This window comes from Mus pahari, chromosome 10, assembly GCF_900095145.1.
Source record: "Mus pahari chromosome 10, PAHARI_EIJ_v1.1, whole genome shotgun sequence".
In the NCBI taxonomy this organism is placed as follows: domain Eukaryota; kingdom Metazoa; phylum Chordata; class Mammalia; order Rodentia; family Muridae; genus Mus; species Mus pahari.
In genome coordinates this window covers 34,926,908-34,935,534 of record NC_034599.1, presented here as the reverse complement: position 1 = coordinate 34,935,534, position 8,627 = coordinate 34,926,908, and positions in this window count along the sequence as shown.

Below are 8,627 nucleotides of genomic sequence, written 5' to 3'. Positions count from 1 at the left end.
AAGAAGAAGAAGAAGAAGAAGAAGAAGAAGAAAGAAAATGAGTCACCATCATATATTCTCCTATATATTTGCTGGTCCATTTCGTCTCTTTGCTATAGTGGCACCAGAATTTTCTCCCTGTACCCTTATGGAAAATTGTTTCTTTAATAAATATATTAGTAAAGCAATTGCACTATTTATTTGGCCTATATTTCTCCGATCTCTGCTTATTGCCATATTTAGTAAGGTCAAGATGGCCATCTCTAGCCCCTTCCATTAAACTTTATTTCTCTTGAAATAATAAAGGAACGTATAGGAGACAACCTTGATAATGATTATAAAAAATTCTTTTCCAAAGCATTAATTAAAAGGAGGAGTAGTGAAAATGACCTCATCTATTCCAGAGACTATTTTCAGATGGGAACTTCTCATGGAGTCATCCTTCACCATGCCATTAGACTTCACTTTATGACTCCAAATGCAATAATTGAAATGATTTTCAGACACAAAGTATTATACTCAAGGGAGGCAAAATGAAAGTATAATACAGTGTATGATGTGAAACCTCAATTGCTGTTTCCTCTGAGCATCTCATCCCCAGTGGAAGAAAATTCTCAGGGTGTTTCCTTCTAAACATGCTTGAGATGCCTCTTATATTTTCAAAAGTTTCTGGGAAAACAATATCATTTTAATAAGTCCCTCTGGAAGACTTGAGGGGATTCATGGCACTGGATTTATGATAGGAATATAATCTACTCAGATTTCTGTTCTGATTCCACAGTCAAAAATAAGACAGAAGATTATAATTTGAGTTGCTTGCACCAGCAACATAAAGAGGCATTTCATTTAAGGAACACTCTATCTCAACTCATGTAACTGGGATGGAAGACTCCAGGTAGAGGATAGGTAAGGGCCTAACTTTCATTAGTCAGACGACCTTCTTGATCTCTAATTTTCAGATATTATAGAAATTTTTTACTGATAGCTGAAAATATCATTCATGTTTAAGAATCAAATTTCTCCCATGATTTTTTTCATGCGTGGATAGAATTTTGATATTACACGATAAATTTTAGTGGCTATAGCTCTTTCCTGTAAGGTGATACTAAAAAGACAATTCATATTATAAAAAAGTAACTCTTATTATTGACCATATAGATAATAGTTGCAAGCTATTGTCAAATAATTCTACAATTTTTACAAATAACTTCAGTATATAAACAGTATAATAAGCTATAATGTTTATAAAATTACACTATGTGTTTCTATTGCCTCAGTTTTCATTATTTCTTTAAAAAACAATTTGAAAGTATGTTTTGGTGTTTTGCAATCCAAAATTATTAATATTATACAAACATAGCTTTTTTCTTTTTATGCTTCCACACCCATATTTCTCTTGAAAACCCATTCTAGACTAAACACCATAACAGCTGCCCTCCTGTAGATCTGCTCAGTTATAACATGCATCTCATAGATTACTTTTCTCTCTCCTTATAGATTATAGCTTAGTGAGCAAGTGCTTTCTGTCGTGCATCTCTCCATGGTTTATGTCCAGAGCATACACTTTTTGTTAATAATGTTGCTTGAATAATTATACTCAGGGTAATTATTTATTATGAGTTTTTGCAAATTTCATAATTTGAACAACTGATAAGACATAGTATGTATGATTGTAATATATATTTTATGAAATTAAAACATAAAATTTGGGGAAATGATTAGCCAAGAATACTCAATATCTGAATAAACTTACATATTCCTTAAGGATATATGACTATAGATTATTGTATTTATCTTTATTTATAAAGCATACCCATCAACTGTACAAGATTAGTTCAGTAGGTTTAACAAAAACTATCACAATAACCTAGGGACAAGTCAGTATGAATGGAGAACAAATAAGAACAAAAGAAGATGATGGAAATAGTTTTAGATGTAGTGACTAAACATGGTTTTGTATGCTAACATAAATATTAATTTTATAATTAAAGATAATATATCAGATAATAATACTAAAGCCAAAGTTCTAGATGCACTTTACTTGGTTCTCAATGGTTCTCAGTCATCACTACATTCTTTTCAGTATTAAAAACTGTGGATGAACCTGGAAGACACTATGTTATATGAAACATGCCAGTCACAAAATAAAATATTACTAAATGATTCTGTTTGTATAAGGTAATTATGATTTTTAAACCCATATATAGAGAATTTTATAATGATTTGCAGAATACAGTGGCTGAGAGAGAAAATGTAAACTTGTTCCATGGATATACATCTGTAGTAATGACTGAAGAACTAAGGTACAAAATGCTTTATATAGTATAATATCTAAAGTTTATCACATAGAATTATGTAGTCAAAGGTTAATGAGAAAAATTTCCTTAACATTTTGGTATTTTACTTGTAACCTATTCATTTCTAATATTAACAAAACAGAGACTAATATATATGGATATATATGTTGATATATATACTTATATATGTATGTGTGTGTGTGTGTGTGTGTGTGGATGTGTGTGTGTGTGTGCAACAATTAATGTGAAAAGAAGCCATAAATTTCAAAGAGAGCATTGAAGATTGTATTAAGGGACTTGGAGGGAGGAGTGGAAAAGAGGAAATAATGTAATTATATTATAATCTCAAAAAATAAAAAATAATTAGATTTATTTATTTTATGTATGTGAGTAAACCAGAAGAGAGCATCAGATCCCATTACAGATGGTCGTTAGCCACCACGTGGTTGCTGGGAACTGAACTCAGGACTTCTAGATAAACAGCCTGTGCTCTTAACCACTGAGCCATTTCTCCTGCCCAAAATAAATAATTTTAAAATAAATAAATAGACTGGGTTATAAAAACAAAACAAAACAGGGGATTCTGAAACAATTGTTTTAGGAGGTCTCCTTTTGGTTCCTTTTTGAGTTCCTGGACTGATTTCCCTCAAAGTTGTGTGTTCTGTGGCTGCAGAGACAGAGAGATGAGATGACTAAAGCTTTTGTTTTCCTGAAAAGCATGATGGGTTCCAGATGTTGACCATTGAGCCAGGAGGTTTATATTCAGCAGAGTGTGAGTTTTCTTAAGTACAATTGTTCCTATGCCCTAGTTCTCTAACTTTAACATAAAAGTGCATTTATTAGTTTTGAACATTTCAGAACCTTGCAGTTAGGAGAATTTGAACTATTAGAAAGATCTTGAAATTTTAAAGCATTAATTTTTTAAACCAGGGGCAATTTAAATTTTATATAAATATGTAGTACTGGGATATTAACCTGAGATTTTGAGGACAAAGAAAGAAAATGTGGTTTAACCATGAGGTATTTGTGTGTTCTATTTACACAGGATAGAAGGTCTAGTTCATTTTTTAAATATTTTTTTTTATTTTTTAGATATTTTCTTTATTTACATTTCAAATGTTATCCCCTTTCCTAATTTCCCTTCTGAAAATCCCCTATCGCCTCCTGTTCCCACTGCTCCCCAACCCACCCACTCCCATTCCTGGTCCTGGCATTCCCCTATACTAGGGCACAGAGCCTTCACAGCACCAGGGACCTCTCCTCCCATTGATGACCAACTAGGCCATCCTCTGCACATATATACCTAGAGGCACAAGTTTCACCATGTGTTTTCTTTGATTGGTGTATAGTTCCAAGGAGCTCTGAGGGTACTGGTTAGTACATGTGGATCTTCCTCCTTTGGGGCTTCAGACCCCATCAGCTCCCTGGGTACCTTCTGTGGCTCCTTCATTGGGGACCTTGTGCACTGTCCAACAGATGACTGTGAGCATCCACTTCTGTATTTGCCAGTCACTGGTAGAACCTCACAGGAGACAGCTATAACAGGCTCCTGTGAGCAGGCTCTTGTTGGCATCTGCCTAGTATCTGGGTTTGTTGGTTGCTTATGGGATACATCCCCAAGTGTGGCAGTCTCTGGATGGTGATTCATGCTCTGCTCTGAAGGTTATCTATATAACTCCTTCTATGGGTATTTTGTTCCCCATTCTAAGAAGGAACGAAGTATCCACACTTGGGTCTTCCTTCTTCTTGAGTTTCATGAGTTTTGCAAATTGTATCTTGGATATTCTAAGTTTCTGGGCTAATATCCACTTATCAGTGAACGAATATTATGTGTGTTCTTTTGTGATTGGGCTACCTCACTCACTCAGGATGATATCCTGCAGATAAATCCAATTGCCTAAGAATTTGATGAATCCATTATTTTTAATAGCTGACAGTACTCCATTGTGTAAATGTACTACATTTCCTGATCCATTCCTCTGTTGAAGGACATCTGGTTTCTTTCCAGCTTCTGGCTATTATAAATAAGGCTGCTATGAACATAGTGGATCATGTGTCCTAACTACAAGTTGGAACATCTTTGCGTATATGTACAGGAGAGGTATTGTCCTATCTTCTGGTAGCACTATGTCCAATTTTCTGAGGAACTGCCAGACTGATTTCCAGAGTGGTTGTACAAGCTTGCAATCCCACTAGCAAAGGAGGAGTGTTCCTCTTTCTACACATCCTAGACAGCATCTGCTGTCACCTGAGTTTTTGATCTTGGCCATTCTGACTGGTGTGAGGTAAAATCTCAGGGTTGTTTTGATTTGCATTTCCCTGATGACTGAGGATGTTGAACTTTTTTTTTTTTCAGGTGCTTCACATCCATTAGGTATTCCTTAGTTGAGAATTCTTTATTAAGCTCTGTGCTCCAGTTTTAAATAAGGTTATATGATTTTCTAGAGTCTAGCTTTTTGAGTTCTTTGAATATATTGAATAATAGTCTCCTACCAGATTTAGGATTTGTAAAGACCCTTTCCCTATCTGTTGGTAGCCTTTTCGTCTTATTGACAATGTCTTTTTCCTTAGAGAAGCTTTGCAATTTTATGAGGTACCATTTGATAGTCAATCTTACAACACAAGCCATTGCTGTTCTGTACAGAAAATGTTTCCCTGTGCCTATATCTTTGAGAGTTTTCTCCACGTTCTCCTCTATAAATTTCAGTGTCTCTGGTTTTGTGTGGAGTTCCTTGATCCACTTAGACTTGAGCTCTGTACAAGGAGATAAGAATGGATCAATTTGCATTCTTCTACCTAATAACTGCCAGTTGAGACAGCACCAATTGTTGAAATTGCTGTCTTTTTTTCCACTGGATGGTTTTTAGCTCCCTTGTGAAAGATCAAGTGACCATAGGTGTGTGGGTTCATTTCTGGGTCTTCAATTCTATTCCATTGATTTACCTGTCTGTTGCTGTACCAGCACCATTCAGATTTTATCACAATTTTTCTGTAGTACAGCTTGAGGTATGGTGATTCTGCCAGAGCTTCTTTTATTGTGGAGAATAATTTTTGGTATCCAAGGACTTTGTTATTCCAGATGAATTTGCTAATTGCCCTTTTCAACTGTGTGTAGAATTGAGTATGAATTTTGATGTGGATTTCACTGAATCTGTAGATTAGTTTTGGCAAGATAGCCATTTTTACTGTATTAATCCTACCAATCCATGAGCATTGGATATCTTTCCATCCTTTGAAATCTTATTCGATTTCTTTCTTCAGAGACTTGAAGTTCTTATCATATAGATCTTTCACTTCCTTAGAGTCACACAATGATATTTTATAATTTTTGTGACTATTGTGAAGGTTTTTTCCCCTAATTTCTTTCTAAGCCTGTTTATCCTTTGTGCATAGAAAGGCCACTGATTTCAGTTAATTTTATATCCAGCAACTTTCCTGAAGTTGTTAATTAGGTTTTGGAGTTCTCTGGTGGTCTTTTATATACACTATCATATCAAATGCAAATAGTGATAATTTGACTTGTTCCTTTCCTATTTGTATTTCCTAGATCTCCTTTTATTTTTTTTTATTTAATTGCTCTGGCTATGATTTCAAGTATTATATTGAATAGGTAGGGAGAAAGTGGGGAGTCTTGTCTAGTCCCTGATTTTAGTGGGATTGCTTCAAGTTTCTCTTCATTTAGTTTGATGTTGGCTACTGGTTTGCTATAGATTGCTTTTATTATATTTATGTATGGGCCTTGAATTCCTGATCTTTCCAAGACTTTTATCATGAATGGGTGTTGGATTTTGTCAAATGCTTTCTCAGCATCTAATGAGATGATCATGTGTTTTTTTTTTCTTTCAGTTTGTTTATATAGTGGATTATGCTGATGGATTTCCATGTATTAAACCATCCCTGCATCCCTGGGATGAAGCCTACTTGAACATGTTGGATGATAAACTTGATGTGTTTTTTGATTCGTTTTGGGAGAATTTTATTGGGTATTTTTGCATTGATATTCACAAGGGAAATTGACTGAAGTTTTCTTTCTTTGTTGGGCCTTTCTGTGGTTTAGATATCAGAATAATTGTGGCTTCAAAGAATGAATTGTGTAGAGGACATTCTGTTTCTATTTTTGTGGAATAGTTTGAGGAAAATTGGAATTAAGTCTTCTTTGAAGGTCTGATAGAACTCTGCACTAAACCCATGTGATCCTGGGCTTTTTTTGGTAGGGAGACTATTAATGACTGCTTCAATTTCTTTAGGGGGCTTGAGGCTCTTTAGATAGTTAATCTGATTCTGATTTAACTTTGCTACCAGGTATTGGCCTAGGAAATTGTCCATTTTGATGAGATTTTCCAGTAGTGTTGAGTATATCCTTTTGTAGTAGGATCTGATGATGCTTTAGATTTCCTCAGGTTCTTTTGTTATGTCTCTCTTTACATTTCTGATTTTTTATTAGGATACTGTCTCTGTGCCCTCTAGCTAGTCTGGCTAAGTGTTTATCTATCGTGTTGACTTTCTCAAAAACAAACAAACAAACAAACAAACAACAGCTCCTGGTTTGGTTGATTCTTTGTATAGTTCTTTTTGATTCTACTTGGTTGATTTCAGCCCCAAGTTTGATTATTTCCTGCTATCTACTCCTGTTGGGTGAATTTGCTTCCTTTTGCTCTAGAGTGTTTAGGTGTACTGTCAAGCTGCTAGTGTGTAATTTGTCTAGTTTCTTTTTAGCAGCACTTAGAGCTATGAGTTTTCCTCTTAGAACTAATTTTATTGTGTTTCATATGTTTGGGTATGTTGTGGTTTCATTTTCCTTAAACTCTAAAAAGTCTTTAATTTCTTTCTTCATTTCTTCTCTGACCAAGTTATTATTGAGTAGAGTATTGTTCAGCTTCTCCTGAATTTTGGCATTTTATTATTTATGTTGCTATTGAAGATCAGCCTTAGTCCGTGGTTATCTGATAGGATGCATGGGATAATTTCAATATTTTTGTATCTGTTGAGGTCTGTTTTGTGACTGATTATGTGGTCATTTTTCGAGATGGTACCACGAGTTACTGAGAAGAAGTTATATCCTTTTGTTTTAGGATAAAATATTCTGTAGATACCTGTTAAATCCATTTGTTTCATAACGTCTGGTAATTTCACTGTACCTCTGTTTAGTTTCTGTTTCCAGGATCTGTCCCTTGATGAGATGAGGTGTTAAAGTCTCCCACTATTATTGTGTGTGGTACAATGTGTGTTTGAGCTTTTCTAGAGTTTCTTTAATGAATGTGGATGGCCTTGCATTTGGAGAATAGATATTCAAAATTGAGAATTCACCTTGGAATATTTTACCTTTGATGAGTATGAAATGCCCCTCCTTGGCTCTTTTTGGTAACTTTGGGTTGGAAGTTGATTTTATTCGATATTAGAATGACTATTACAGCTTGTTTCTTTGGACCATTTGAATGGAAAAATGTTTTCCAGCGTTTTACTCTGAGGTAGTGTCTGTCTTTTTCCCTGAGATGGGTTTCCTGTATGCAGCAAAATGTTGATTCCTCTTTATGAAGTCAGTCCATTAGTCTCTGTCTTTTTATTGGGGGTTTGAGTCCCCAATTAAGAGATATTAAGGAAAAGTAATTGTTGCTTTCTGTTATTTTTCTTGTTAGAGTCGGGATTCTGTTCTTACTGCTGTCTTCACTAAGGTTTGTTGAAGAATTACTTTCTTGCTTTTTCTAGGGCATCATTTCCCTCCTTGTTTTGGAGTTTTCCCTTTATAATTCTTTGAAGGGCTGGGTTCATGGAAAGATATTGTGTGAATTTCATTTTGTAATTGAATACTTTGTTTTCTCCATCTATGTTTATTGAGAGTTTTGCTGGGTATAGTAGCCTGGGCTGGCATTTGTGTTCTTTTATGGTCTGTATAACATCTGTCTAGGATCTTCTGGCTTTCATAGTCTCTTGTGAGAAGTCTGGTGTAATTCTAATAGGCCTGCCTTTATATGTTACTTGACCTTTTTCCCTTACTGCTTTTTAATATTCTATATTTAAATAGTGAATTTGTTGTTCTGGCTATTATGTTTCCGGAGAAATTTCTAGTCTAGTGTACTTGGAGTTCTGTAGGCTTCTTGTAAGTTCATGGGCTTCTCTTTCTTTGGGTTAGGGAAGTTTTCTTCTATATTTTTGTGAAGATATTTACTGACCCTTTAAGTCGAAAGTTTTCATTCTCATCTATACCTATTATCCTTAGGTTTGGTCTTCTCATTGTGTTCTGGATTTCCTAGATGGTTTGAGTTAGGATCTTTTTGCATTTTGCATTTTTTTTGATATTTTATTTTATTTTATTTTATTTTATTATTTTCTTTATTTACATTTCAAATGCTA